Raw genomic sequence first — 15,955 nt, 5'->3', positions numbered from 1 at the left:
CTTTTGGGTGTGTTATGGAGAAGGAGAGAGGCAAAGTCACTGCCTGGCTGTGGATGTGTGTGCTGCATGGTCACAACTGGAAGGGGACAGCTGTGTCACACCAGCAGTGGATAGACACCAATAACAAGACCCCAGACCGTTCCAGTCATATGGGGTATATTGATTAATTTTCAAACTAAACGGAGCAGACTAACAAAATAATATATGCTATATATGTGATGGGGAACTTCTTGTTCATGACCCTCGCTGGCCAGATTTTTAATCACAGGACAAAGGGAGTTTTTCTAATGGGTCTTCACTCCCACCCTGCCTGTGCTCAGCCCCACTTCTTGCTGGGTTTTGCTTCCAAATTACATTATCAATGTCCAATTTACTGTATTTAAAGGTCCTGGTTATGGAAGAATGCAAGTAAAACTGGTTCTGTATGCTTTTTGACCTTTCTCCTGAAAAATACAGCATCTGCAATGTCATGTCTCCTGTCTGTTATAGCATCACTAATGCCATCGTTTGACATCGTCTCACATCTGCTTGTTTGCAGTATCCCAGCCATAGCAATCAAGAGACTGACAGAATTTACATCTTTTTGTATTTCTATGAGAGATTAAAAAAGAAACATAGGCAATGTAGTACTTAGCTTGCTCAGTTATGCAGAATTGTGGAGGGGGTTTCCCTCACCTGGATGGTTCCCGCTGCTCTCTGCTGCTCTACTTGATTACAGCAGCGTAGCTCTTCCGAAAGGCAAAAGTTCTTGGCCAAGGCTAAAGTTTTCACAAAGCAACCATGAATTTTTTGGTGCTGCCTTGTTTAGTCAGTCACTTCAAAAAGTCACAATTTCTGAAATGCCATTAAGAGTCGGGGCAACTGCAAGGGATGGGCACGTCTCCCGCCGAGCAAAAGCCGTGCAACCGAACAGCAGCAAAAACGCTGCTAGCGATCAGAGCGTCTCGCTCCCAGCTCTGCTCTAACCAAGTTTTTCCATATCAGCCCTTCGGGGGATCAGATCCTGACCTCGGACAGACAGGCTCAGCTCCACTTGCAATCCAGGGAAGCTGTACTAAGCCGTGCATATATAAGCAGAATTTCTCCCTCAAGTACAAAAGATTTACACTTTCATTACAATTCCTGTGAGATTGCATGTGTGGTAACACTGTTTTCTTCTTTCTCTGCAGTATTAGCTATTAATCTTATAAAGAATAACAAAGTATGAATGAAAAAAAAATCAGTGCACTGTGGTCTGATATTTTAATTAAGGTGAAGTAAAATTTTGTAAACGTGAATTCTACCCAAGGGCATATTTTCCTTTTCCACTCTGGGATTTCTACAGCCCTTTAATTTTCACATTTCTGGAGTTCTGCACTCCTTAAATATCCTAGACTAAAAGCAGATGCTTTTAACAAAGAATCCGTGGCCTGAACAAAAATCACCAATTCTATAAAAAAGGTGTATGGCTTGTTACTAGCCCAGTCACTCTACTGGAATATGCAGTGTAATTTTTTTATGGTACTTGGGGAAAATATTTTTTCTAAAGTTCAGATAGTTGTCCGGAAATACTTCTATATATTTATTTTGCATATCTGAAGAGAGAGGTGGCCGTCATTCTGTAATGTGGAACAGCAGGTTTCAATCATGCTTACACTTGATTCTGCCTCCCACATTGAAAATTATCTCTGCGTTTTAGAACTAAGTAATTATTTGAAGTAGGCACAAAGCTGGCAAATCCTTGTGACCATCATGAAGAGCCTTTCAGCCCTTCTCCTCTTTTTTCAGCTAGACTTAATAACACCCCAGCCTTAGACTTGGATTATTTTTGATTTTCACAATTTACAAAGCAAGCCATATTTTGACAAAAACAGATTTGAAAAACAGTCTTCAGTTCCAGTTGTCCTTCTGCCTGTTTTTTCTATTAACTCATGCACAGACATTTCATTTCACTGACCCATGTTTATCTTCTTATACAGATCAACCCTCCTTTTCATTAATTATTCATATGTTCAAGCTGTAAGAATATATCTCTATCTCACTGTATTTTCCATATATGCACGGCAAATACGTTTTCCTACTTTCTGCTACCCCCTTCCACATAATCCCTTTCCTCTTTCCTTCCTTACTCTGAAAACCCTATTCTGTTTTCTCTTTTCTCATTTTCCCCTTCTGTCTGAAAGACCCCAAACGCTGTTACAGAACTGTATTTTCCTCCATGTACCTGCTCCTATAGATGTCGATCACAAATTTTGTAAGTGACTAGTAGGTTTGTGTGCACAAATACCTTAAAAATGACCAGAAGATACAGAGCATCTGCCTTCTGAAATGAAGGCTTCATTAGGGTATCTCATGTCGGGGTCCCAGACCCGAAATCTCAACACACAGCTGTTTCGGAAGGCGTTGGCACCCTTGGCACCAAACCCAGTTCAGCACTGCAGGCCACATCCTCATCTTGGAGGTATGCCAGCGTATACCCGTCTCTCGGTTTATCGCTGGGGACAAAAAGGCAGTCTGCATATCTGTTGGATGTTTTACGTTTTCCTTTTTATTTTTCCCCCAATTGGTTATTTCAAAATTTCTGAAGCTGATGTTGATATAACATACGTATAACCTTGCTGATGGATGATGAGCAGCTATTCAAGAGCAGGGGTAGTACATAGCAAGTTCTTGGCAAAGCAAATGCTATTTGCTGACCTGTAAGATAAGCAGTTCTTCAGCCAAGGATATGAGCTGTAAAAACAATAGGAAAAATGGTAAAATGAAAGCAGAGCTTGGGGAGCCAAACAGTCAGAGTTCCCTTCATAACCTAATCTTTTTACCCTGCAGCTGACATAATTCCCTCTGAGTTACAAAAGGATGCGCCGCTTTCGGGATACAGACGGAAAATACTAGTCACCATCATTCTGCTTGTGTTGTCAGCAAACGTTTCAGTGGTGTTACTTTAACAACGGTCAGTCTCTAGAAACAGGTAGTTGTTTGACCTTGACGGAAAAGCGGTGCACTGTCATATTTGTTAGAGGTCACCAGGAACTACTTTTTTGCCCAAATGCTCGGAGCGGGCTTGTTTTTTGTTTTTTCTTAAGGTATATAAGATCCACTGATTGCATTCGTCAGTGCCATTTGGAGGACTTTAATGTATTACTCCCATTAGTTGTAAGTATTAAATCTCCAGGTTATCTTCAAACACCTCGACCAACGTACACATCCCATCTGGATTTAAACACTGCTTCATTCCCACGATGCGCTGCAGTCTTGAAAAACCTGGGGTAACACCCCTTGACACCTCTTGGAAACTGTGATACAATACAATACAATACAATATAATATAATATAATATAAATCCTAGAAATGGCAGAGTTCAAAGGGACCTCCCAGGATCACCAGTCCCCTGGTTCCCAGTGTTTGAGATGTCTGCTGCACGTTCAGCCACCTTCCTCTTCTCCTGCACCTCCTGGATGTGGGATACGTTTGACCACCTCTAATCGCTTTGTATCTGAAGCATTGCTTTAGCGCAGGTGTGTTTTTAGCTTTGGGGAAGACAGAGCAAGGCATTTATTCCAGAACTCATTGCTGGCAAGTATGGGTGTATTGGTTGGATAGATCCTAAAGTTTAAATACAGAGCTCTTTGGTAATATTTTGTAAAGCACTTTTCAAACAGAATAGCAAAAGGTACTTTCATATGGGAAGCCTGCAGGAAAATTTCAATCGTGGCAATTCTTGTTTCCGTTATATGCTGGGAAAACATGAATGATGTATTTTGTTTGGGGCTGATGCACAAGGAAACATTTCAGTTCGCTGAACCAATCCAAAACCACAGTGGTTTGCGTGACCCTGGTTTTGTCTGCATGAGCATGACGCTCCGTGCGACTGTGTGATGTTCCCATTCCTTCTGACGGCCTGAGTTTGGTGATGTGGTGACCTTGTCCTTGAAGCGCTGGGGATAACTTTTGCCCAGAGGGTGCATGAATCAAGCTCCATAAGGAAAATACAGCCATAAGATGCTCAGGCTATGCTTAGACTAGCAATTTAAAGATGCTTGAGACCCCTCCTGGGACTGAGGCAAGGAGCAGCCTGCATCGATGTTGTTAAACGCTGTCTCCCAAACAGGTGGCCGTGGTGGTGCTTCTAAGTGTCCTGCCCCATTTTTTTTTAACCTTTTCTTGCAATGCAAGAAGCTCGTTTATTTCCTTTACTCTTCTCTGCTGTTATTCTATGAGCTAAAGAATTAATTATTTGCCATTCAAACATGGAGTCTTCAGGACTGGGAGAGAGGGCAGGCAGGGCTTAAGGGGAATGGAAAACTCTCTGGTATGAGTCCAAGAATAACTAATTTTTTAGCTTCCAGCACAAAACTTAGCTCCTTCATTTCTGTGCTTAATGACTATGCTGGAAACAAATATTGATGCTTAAAAAGGCATTAATGCTATTTTTAATGAGCTTTAACATTCCATTTGCACAGAAACTGATGTGTGCTATGGGCTATGCAGCGATTAAGATGACCTATTAGTATTTCCTATTAGGGGTTACAAATATACATCTTGTTATAGCAATTCATTGTGATCCTCAAGCAGGACAGCTGGATCTAAAGGAATGGCTAGCGGCAATTGAATTTTGAGATCGCTCCTGGGAAAAGCTAGCAGAACTCAGTTAATGTCACTCAGAGCGGAGGCAACTAGCTAAGTGCTAAAATGTGAATATATCCAGGGAAGAGAAAGGGAAAAGGAGCTTGGGATGGGGGAAAAAACAAACAAACCTGTTTTCCAAAGGAGATAGATAAAATAATAGAAAGTACAAGTGGTCTTATAATGAAGTTGTTGTGCTGGAATTCAAACACAAGGATGAAGTGAAAGGTATGTGTACAACTGGCTATAAGCCGGAACAGTCTTAAAGGAAGAGTAACTGAAAACTTCTGAAAATTCCCCCTTCATTTCTGCCCAGCTTTGTTTGCCGTCTGGAAACTGTGGTTAATATTTAGACATAGCTACAAAAAATTCACTTCAGAACATCTGGAAAAAAAAATGCTGAAGTTTTTGCTATGCGATGCACAAAGTAGTTATTATCATTAGGCAGGAAAAAGGCCATGGAGACAATCATACGATACACAACCACCGTGTTTCCATTCCTTGCGCCCGTACCAGGCTGCATTTCCTCTAGCGCGAAAAGACCCCGTCCCTGGCATAGGGGGTTTCAGGCTGATGGCTGTAATGCGTCATCAAAGAGTACTTCAGCAGCAGCTCCAAGCCGTTTTAGGGGAGCGTTTCTCCCAGCCTACAACTCCCTCATGACACTGCAGCCATAGACTACCACGTGGCAGTCAGCTTAGCCACAGTGGCATTTAAGAATCAAAATATTGTAATTTTGGGACTTTCTGATGGAAGGAAAAAAAACCATAATTTTCTGAGAAAGGCGGATATATTTTGCAGAAATTTTTTTTCTGGTCAAAGTTTCCATTTCCTATTAACAAAATATTTAGTTATAGCCCAGTTCCAGCCCACCCTACTAGAATACTCTGTATTGAGCTGTCTTGACTATTTAGAATAAATAGCATCTTTCTCAAACAACTGCTAATCTCTGGAATGTGACTGTACAACCTTTGATAAAAAGGAGACCATTTCACAGTGAACATCGCTGGTATGACATTCATTCTAGTTATCAAGTGTTGAAGATGAAAATCATACAAAACCAGATTTAAAGATAAAGGCTGTAGGATTTTTAGAAGAAACGGAATTCATATCTTGAAAATATCAGCATTTTTCACTCTGGTCTGCAAAGGCTGGCAAGGCAGGACATGCAGCTGAGGAAGACTGAGGCTTTATTGAACTCACGGTGCAATAACAATGAAGACATCCAGGATCCAGCAGAGACCTCTGCGACTTCTCTAGACTCCGATGTAGCGTGGTCAGAAATAGGTCTCTCCAAATTCAATATTCAGCTCAACTGAGGGCATCTATGTTTTTCAGCAGAAACAGGTAGATTTGGGTGCCCTAACTCTAGAAGCTAAAAAGATCATATGAAGATCAGTAGAAGATAGGAGTAGAGGAGAAACCTGCATTAGGCTGATTCTGCATCTAGTAAATCTAAGTCAGATTTTCTTGTCAGTAAAGTATTGCAGATAGACTAAATGTGTCATATACTTCCATTTATACTAGTCTGCTAACCTAATAACCCTACAGGAAATATGAAACCGGTATTATATAAGTTGTCTAAACAAGTTTTCACATCTGTCTCTCCTTTTGCTATTTGATATCTGCCAGATAATTATGCCCAGCACTATAGTGAGAGGTCTTCATAGTATCAGAGGAGACTGCAAATTCCAAAACCTAAATTATTAGACTCATTAGATGATTTGATGTATCATTAAAAAACAAAATAGAGGCTAAAAAGGTTTAGCTGTTGGTAACTTTGTGAATCACACGTATTTAAAAGATATGCTTCATTCCAAATCAAGTGGTGGTAAACGTGCTTCATGAGCAGCCACCACATGAAACAGCAATTTGTTGCCAAGAGTTCCTATTTTCTTCTTTGCACTGTGACTGTAATTTGCTATAAAATTGACTCTCTGAAGTGAGAAACAATGTGAGAACCCAATTATCTGGAGGTTTACAACCAGCAAGAGCATCCTCTGTGTCTGACAGCAGATGTTTCTCATCTCCAGTGGCAGCTCTGAGATGATAGATTTATCTGACTCAAAAATGTCTCATGTCAATAAAAATTGGGGTGGGCCTGATTTTCAGACTGCATCTCACTCATTCATATCTGGCTGAAACCTGTAAGCCCCACCTAGAACAGTTTTCCTGAGGTAGCAAATCCAGAGATGATATTGGTGTATAAATGCAGAGTTTATTCCTTCAAATCAACTTGCGGGCACCCTTGTTTGTCACCCCAAGGTGGCTGCTGTCACGTATGCATGCAGCTATGTGCACACTCCTGTCCTTCAAGCTACTGGTTGCACCTAGGAAGCACTCATCCAAACTCTGATCAACCCAAATCAAGTTTTTTCTTTCACCCATGTACCAAAGTCACAGGAGGAAACGGAGGTCAAATGAAAACCAGATCCAGTGCTTCCCTCTCCCCAGACGAGCTAGCTGCATAAAAGATTCTCACTACAGTTTTATGGTCCATGGTTCACAGAGTCACAGAGTGACTGAGGTTAGAAGGCAACTTTGGGGATCATCTAGTCCAACCTCCCTGCCCAAAGCACGGTCAAATAGCGCAGGTTGCTCAGAACCATGTCCAGTCAGGCTTTGAGCATCTTCAAGGATGGATACACCACAGCCTCTCTGGGTAAACTAATCCAGCGTTTGACCACCCTCACAGTAAAAAAAAAAAAGTTTTTTTGTTTAAATGGAATTTTCCGCATTTAAATTTGTGCCCATTACCTCCTGTCCTTTTACCGGGCATCGCTGAAAAGAATCTGGCTCTGTCTTCTTTACTTCCTCCCGTCAGGTGTTTATACACATTGATAAAATACACCCCCTAGCCCTACCCCGAGCCTTCTCCTCTCCAAGCTAAAGAGTCCGAGGTCTCTCAGCCTCTCCCTATACGTCAGATGCTCCAGTCCTTTATGCAACTTCATGGTCTTTTGCTGGGCTCACTCCAGTATGTCTATGTCTCTCTTGTACTGGCGAGCCCAGCCCTGGACACAGCGCTCCAGATGTGGTCTCACTCATGCTGAGGAGTAGTCCATCGTCCTAATTTCTGTCTTTAAGATATGAGCTCAGAAGAAACGTCTGCGAGCACTCGGGCAGTACCTGTGTGGGGTGCTATGGCAAATGCCGTATTCACTGTTTGGTCCTTCATATTCAGTGCACATCTCAATTCAGTGCTTACTAGAGATGGCACTTCGTGATCTAACTTAATGCCAAAGACTGCTGTAGGGTTAGCACCAAGAGTGCCTCGTGTCGTTTCGTATTTACCATAGGAAATGTTCCCCAAGATCAGCTCACATAGGACAGAGTCAAGGATTGAGGTTGAATCAGCAAGACATCCAGCCCAGCATGTTTAGAGAGGAGAGAAATGAAAGTTAGTTTGATAGCAGTGCAGTACCTAAAATGAAGACTTACGCGACGACTTTGATCAGATGCTTTGGCTTTGTGCATCTGCTTTTCCATAGGAACTGGGTTCAAGGCCAGCAACAGGTGCCTTCCCTATTTCTTGCATGCAAAATTTTCCTGGAGCGGGCTTTTGGTCCCCTTGGGAGCTAATTCTCCTGGAGGAGAAGCCAAAGGGTGCACGCTGAGGATAGGAGTGTGTCCAAGAGAACATCCTCCCTCTCTACGGCCAGTCACCAGCTCTGTGCCTGGCCCTACTGCTTCCTGGTATCCTGTTCGCCTTTCCACAGATGTCGCATGACTGAGACTGGGCTGACAGGATCGCCCAAGGCTCTTCTTGGAAAGCCTCAACACGGCTTACCATGAGGACAGCAGGGTGTCCAGTGCCTCAGAGCACCTCCAAGACAGAGAAGCTGGAGGTCAGTGCATGGTGAGGTGACTCCAAAAGGTGGTGGGAAGGCATGGATCACCAGAGAAAGTTTTAACAGGGCAGCTTTCTTTTGAGTGTACTGGCTGAAATGTCTCGCTTTCAATTTATCCCTCTCTTCCTGTTGTATCATCTTTTTCTCCTGTTGTGTCTCCTCTGTGTTGTCTCTTCCTTTCTTCTGCTTTCCCCTTCTGTAGAGTTTTTGCTTGTTTATTTGTATTTCAAAGTATATGTATCAGGTTTCTTGGATGAAATCCCAGAGCTCCACATGTGGCTACTTGTGCTGACTTTAACCCAGACTTCTGGCCAAATGAAAGCTCCTGTTGCAGGAAGAACTTGCTGCTACAGGATCCTGATAGTTATGAGCAGGGTTTGTCCAAGTAAATGAAAGGAGATAGGCACCCAAATTCCACTGACATGCCCCAGGATTTAGTGATCGATCCTTTCATACTCCTGCAAAAATCCCAGCTTGAGTCTGCATCATTTGATGCTTTTGCTTCAGTTGCCAAAGCTCCTCTTCCTTTTGATTGTACCTCCAGAGGAAGGTATCTCAGACATGCCGTAAGGCCCAGAAGTCATTTGCCTCCCAGGTCTCACAGGTCTTTATCTGAAACAGATACCCTGGGTGATGTTGGATGAAACATTTAGCCCTGTTTTCTCTAAAATGGAAGAACAGTCCTTCCTTTCCCCACCTGGTATCTCTTGTTGCCCGAAGAAACTGAAAACTATTTAGGTCAGGGCTTCTGTACAGCAGCTAAGAAAGGCTAAGATCTACCTTTGCATTCAGCTTTACTTGTGTGTGCTTTTGTAAGCCACAAACAGCAAACAGGGGCTGATGGCCTGGGGTTTTAGTCTAACTCGGTGACACGTTTTCCCAGAAAGACAAATTACACCCACCAGCAGCACGCTAATTACTGCTTCCAGCCCAGCGTTTCTGACACCCGTGGGAGTGTTGCCACTCACTTCAGAGGGAGCTGCTCTAAACCCACAGCAATCCCCAGATGACATTTCAGATATTTTTCAGCGGGTAAAGTTCATACCTGCCGCAGGGCTGTGAACTCCGACGTGCATCAGCAAGTTCTTAGGCAAATGCTTTATTTTAAGACTGCAAGAAGCCCTACAAAGGTCCTCGTGTATTTTGAGTTAGCTGTACGTTCAACGCTAGCTCGCTGGTACCTTACAGAGTCAATCCTCCCCTCTTCCTGGGGATTCAAGAGCTGGGTAAATTGCCTGCACGTAAGTTTATGCATATCTGTTCCAACCAGCAGAGTCAATCCATCAGTTCTAAACGAAGTGTTGCTCATGATAATTTGTCCCCCAAAGCTAACACCAAACTATATAATAAAGGAACTTCTTTAGACCAGCATCCATGCTTGAGAAACAAGGTCACACTGCTGTATAAAACCTGCTGACTAAAGAGGCAGCTTCAGGAATGCTCTCCACGATACAAGCTAAGCAGCTGCGATACGACCTTCGCAAAACACATAGACAGTGACTAACCATGAAGTCTCAAAAAATATTTCGCCAGGTGTTTACTTCACAAGGCAGCTGTCTTTTTGCATATTTACTCATCGCACGCTAAGATCCCACACCCAATCTGGTGATAAAAAGGGCATTTTCTCACCACAGGCAAGGAACAAGCACTAGCTGTTGGAGTTACAAATAAGCCCAAGGCAAAAAGTTCAGAGCCAGATCATAACTCCCTAAAGATACATAGGTCCCACCCCCTTCAGAGAGGGAGACCAGATCCAAACTTGAATTCTCATCTCTTTTTTCCAAGGAATTTGGATTTCTAGATCACAATGAGGGCCCATCACTACAGAAAATACTGACTGTGATAAAGAAAGATTATCACTATGAAGACAGGAAATATTAACATCAAAAAATGCCTAGGGTAATTCAGGTATATAAAAGTCAAGGGTCTGGTCTAATTTGATGTGGAGGGAGAAGGCCCTTCCCAGGGCTGGGGGTGGATTCTCTTCTTTCGGGTTGGGATACGTTGTCCTCTGGTAATATATCCACCTGCTATATGCGAAGCACCAGTAGCTAGCTCAGGCTAGGACTGAGATGGTTATGTGAATATGAGATGAACCCCTTGATAAGTTAATGGATGTATTTTCATTACACTGCATGCCAGCTCCTTTTGAAAAATCCATTCACTATTATTCCAGTGGAAACTGCTGGGATGACAGGCACAGAGGTATGGCAAAGCTTGAACTCCTTTGAAAATGTTGCTGCATGTGTCTGTCTTAGACTGCTCCTAGACGGTGGGCTTTCCAAAGCAACCTCGAGTATATCTAATACACAACTTCCAGTCCCTGCAGTAAGAATTTGGCTCCTTAATGAACAGGCAAGGCATCATCTTTGAAAATTCCAGCCAAAAGTTTAATTTTCAAGTGGATTAAAAATTTTCATCGGAACTGCTTCTGAGTAGTTTTTGATGACACAACGTTTTCCCTGAAAAACATCTGTTTTACATGGAAAATATGGAGAATTACATTCAAAGGCAAGGAAGGAGGCCAAGTAGTGAATTTAGCACATCCAAAGACTGAGTTCCCAGGCAGGGTATGCCCTTCATCCAAAGCATTACCATTCACCCATACTCTGCGAGAGCAATCTGTGCCTTTATAGGGTCTCCTTAGGACCCGATAGAGGGGATTTATCAGATCCGTCTGAAGAGAGGACACAGGCTTTTTCTAAAGGTAGAAAAAGTTTGGTTGAGGAAGAGCTGCAGGAAGCCAGCTAGGTCTTGGCCATTAATGCTGGTCTTACTGTTCAATTTTCTGTCTTTAAAAAAAAAAAAAAAATCCTTCAGTTGGGATCAGGTACAGTTCGTCTGGCAACACCTTTTTCAAATCAACAGCTCTTTTAACACATCTTGGTCAAACTAAGGGATAACATTGGCAATTCAGGGCTGAGACTGTAGACCTGTCAAAAATTTGCAATTTCTTTGTCATTTGTCATTAAGAATAACTTTGTTGGGGGGTTTTTTTGCTTTATTTCTTTTGGCTAGGGACAGTGTTAATATTAATTTGCTCTCTGCAATCTGTTTGGCTCTACGTAGAAGAGAAGAAAAAACTGCTTCCTTTCCCCCCCTCCCTACTGATTGTATTATTCTTATATTTAAGTGCCTGTAACTAAACAGGAAACAGTTTGTTTCCAACAGGAGAATGCGCTAGACACAGCAAAGAGATTTCAGCAGTGTCCATTAGCCATATACTAAACATTATCTGCCTGTTTTCCAGACTCTTAAAAAAAGAAACAAGATCTTTCTAATCTCTCACCAACCCCAGACTCAGCAAGCTATTTGAATACAGGCTTGAACTGAAATATGAAGAGATGCACAGTATTCAGTGAGTTTGCTTACGCTGGCTACTGGATCTACCTTTATAGCCAAAGAAAGCAGTGGTTTTAGAGGCTGGTGCATATCTTACATAGCCACAGACACACTCTGGAGATGCTTCCACCAAAAACCTAGGAAGCCCAGGAAAACTATATGTCCTTAATTTACATGCTGCAGGTGGGCTGAATAACGCTAGGTACGGTGACCGTCCTTTTCCAGCTGTCACGTTCTTACTCGGATGCCGGAGAAAGAGACCTGGTATTCCAGACGCTGCCATATTCCCTCGCCCTTCTGCAAGCCAAGCAGCCCCCAGGTGCAAGACCCCAGCTGCCTGAACGTCCCGTGAGAGCGGAAGGGGCGACGCAGGGGATAACCTTCTGCCAGGAGCAAGGCCAGCCTCGCTGCTCTTACCTCGCGGCATCGCTCGGTTTAAAACAAAGCAGTGTCCAGAACGAGCAGGCCAACCTGCCGGGCAAAGGATCTTGGTCTTTGTAATGGATGTCTCTCTTTGGAAAAGACGGCACCCTTCTTTTCTGGCAACTCTTCAGAGAAGGGTGTCTGTGCAAATTTACACACAGGTTATTAACCCGTTGCTTTCAGATCCAGGTGTTTTAGCAAATGCTACCGCCGAGGACTTTCTCTCTCCTTCTCTCCCTCTCTCTCCCTTTAGACACTCGGTTCTACTTGTAATAGTGCTATCTGCAGCCGGATATGTCCACGGAGTAAAAAAGATTTGCATACAGAGGGAAAAGCTGCTTGAGATCTCCAGAGGAGCTGCACACCCTCAGTATTTCCTAGAGTATGACAGAAAATCATGCATATTCCAAGGCAATTGCTGGTTTTGGTGCCTAGTTTAGTATGTGTTAAAATATTTTGCTTCTCCCAGAGGTACAGGGAGAAACAGAAGTTTACAATGTGCCAACAGTTTAAATATGTGTAAAAAACAAGGGTATGTAACAAATGAGCTGTGCGGAGGGTTTATTTGGTAACGAAGGGAAACCATCAGCTGATGCACCTCCTACATTTCATTTTCCATCGACCTAACACACCACTTGTCAGGAGTACGGTGTCAAGGCTGTAGTGAATTAACTCAAAAGTAATCCTCTCTGAAGCGTAGGGAATATATTGTATCACAAATGCCTAAACACAGGAATGAGCTGAAGAGAAAAATTATATGGAAAAAGTGCTGTTCTGCATCAGTAATTCACAGGCAAGAGCCAAAATTGCAGATGCTCTAATGCCAATCAGGTGATGCTGTCCTGGATCAAAGTTCATTTCTAAGAGACCTTGTCTAAAAAAAGGTCTTGCTCAGAGCCCCTTGACCTCAATGGGAGCCTTTCCAGTGGCTTTTATGAGATTTGGATGAGTCCCCACACCAGTAACATTAGCTTAATATCAAAACTGTTAGCTCAATAGCACAGGGGAACAAGAAGTGTTGAAAAGACTTTTTCACACTATTCCAGCACACCAGACCTTTTTTCACAAACCCTGTGCAAAAGGTATGCAGTTGGATCATTTAGCAACTTTTTTCAGCATCATTTAGCAGTTACTTTTCTTCCTTTGCCTCCTTTTTTGGAATAGCACTCAAAACTTTTTCTTGCATTGGTCAAAGTAAGCACCATGTCAGCTATAGGCACTTTTCGGGTACTCTGAAGCTGAAAGGTAATAAGCATGATTATGTGTTCTAAGGGAGAACTTAGAAAATGAGTATTGACCATCTTGTCACAAGACCCAGGCAGAGCAGGAAGGCAGTGAGTTGAGGACATGAGCACTGCAAAGCCCCGAGTTCTCATGGTGGAGCCAACAGCTATGGTAACAGAGATCAGCAGAGCAGCCAGCAGGGACTGGACCCCATGTACAAGGAGGTTAGGGATCCAGGCTGCCAGGACCCCATGTACAAGGAGGTTAGGGATCCAGACTGCCAGGACCCCAGGTACAAGGAGGTTAGGGATCCAGACTGCCAGGACCCCACGTACAAGGAGGTTAGGGATCCAGGCTGCCAGGACCCCAGGTACAAGGAGGTTAGGGATCCAGACTGCCAGGACCCCAGGTACAAGGAGGTTAGGGATCCAGGCTGCCAGGACCCCAGGTACAAGGAGGTTAGGGATCCAGACTGCCAGGACCCCAGGTACAAGGAGGTTAGGGATCCAGGCTGCCAGGACCCCACGTACAAGGAGGTTAGGGATCCAGACTGCCAGGACCCCACGTACAAGGAGGTTAGGGATCCAGACTGCCAGGACCCCAGGTACAAGGAGGTTAGGGATCGAGGCTGCCAGGACCCCACGTACAAGGAGGTTAGGGATCCAGGCTGCCAGGACCCCATGTACAAGGAGGTTAGGGATCCAGACTGCCAGGACCCCAGGTACAAGGAGGTTAGGGATCCAGGCTGCCAGGACCCCACGTACAAGGAGGTTAGGGATCCAGACTGCCAGGACCCCAGGTACAAGGAGGTTAGGGATCCAGGCTGCCAGGACCCCAGGTACAAGGAGGTTAGGGATCCAGGCTGCCAGGACCCCAGGTACAAGGAGGTTAGGGATCCAGACTGCCAGGACCCCACGTACAAGGAGGTTAGGGATCCAGACTGCCAGGACCCCAGGTACAAGGAGGTTAGGGATCCAGACTGCCAGGACCCCACATACAAGGAGGTTAGGGATGCAGACTGCCAGGACCCCATGTACAAGGAGGTTAGGGATCCAGGCTGCCAGGACCCCAGGTACAAGGAGGTTAGGGATCCAGGCTGCCAGGACCCCATGTACAAGGAGGTTAGGGATCCAGGCTGCCAGGACCCCAGGTACAAGGAGGTTAGGGATCCAGGCTGCCAGGACCCCAGGTACAAGGAGGTTAGGGATCCAGGCTGCCAGGACCCCATGTACAAGGAGGTTAGGGATCCAGGCTGCCAGGACCCCAGGTACAAGGAGGTTAGGGATCCAGACTGCCAGGACCCCAGGTACAAGGAGGTTAGGGATCCAGGCTGCCAGGACCCCAGGTACAAGGAGGTTAGGGATCCAGACTGCCAGGACCCCAGGTACAAGGAGGTTAGGGATCCAGACTGCCAAGCCTCAGGCAGGAAGGGACTGCAGTTTTAACCAGCCGGATGAACTGACCCATCTCTAGCACAGGCTTGGAGAACATCATAAATATTATGCAATCTACATAATTTGTAGATTCATAGATTTTTAAAGGCAGAAGGGGCTGGTAATCCATCTAGTCTGATCTCTTGTATACCACAGACCATCTAATGTTATCCAGTTATTGAGTGCCGTTCCTTGCGGTTATCTATAGTTTCCCCTCTGGAAGGGCACTTGTAATTATCTGGAGATGAAGAAGCCACTGGTTCCTTTTGATTTGTTCCAGCGACCAGTCTCTCTCCAGAGAAACAAACTGTGCCTTGCTGAGAAATAAATTGTGCTTTTCTGTAGTTTCTAGTATCTTCCTGCTTCAGGTGAAGGTATGGCCCTGTTGAACTCAGAAACAGAATGTCTGTTCACAGCAGATGATGACTGGCAATTTTGTTAACAAATGTAAAGAAATAGATGTTTCAGTAGGATCTTATGCTAATCATTTTTCTACTGAAGTTATTTAATATATTTTTGTTGCCTTAATTTCAATATTGTAATATCTCCTTTTAAAGAAAACTGGAAGGGGAACTTCTATCAATTCATATATTTATCAAGTGACAACAAGAGCTTGGAATTTTTTGCCGGAGAATATATGTCTTGAGACAAACATATGAGCAGTTTAAGATGAAGTGTGTATGGTATTTCTAATCTGTAGCAAAATCATATGCCAAAATACATTATGCAGAATTGCATTAGAGGCTAACCAGTATGTACCATTGACCTACAGACCAAGAGTCTGCTGTTTGTTTCTCATTAGGATTTTGTCTGGAATTTGCATTTTTAGACTACGCTGAAAACTCTGTCTCTGTTTTGGGGACAGCAGTAAGGTTTGCTGGGTGGTGGCTTGGCTGTTATTCAGGAAAGCTTTCGAACTCTTCAGTTCCATCAGCTCCAAACTTGGGAAAAATGTGTTTTGAAGCCCCCTCCTCCTCAAAGGCTCTGCACACAGCCACGAGGTCAGATTCCTCCTTCATGTAACACTTGGCCTCTCAGTTAACAGCACTGGGGATGAATTTGTCCACCCAGGGAACT

Source organism: Apteryx mantelli, chromosome 3 (assembly GCF_036417845.1).
Source record: "Apteryx mantelli isolate bAptMan1 chromosome 3, bAptMan1.hap1, whole genome shotgun sequence".
NCBI lineage: Eukaryota > Metazoa > Chordata > Aves > Apterygiformes > Apterygidae > Apteryx > Apteryx mantelli.
This window is presented reverse-complemented; position numbering follows the sequence as displayed.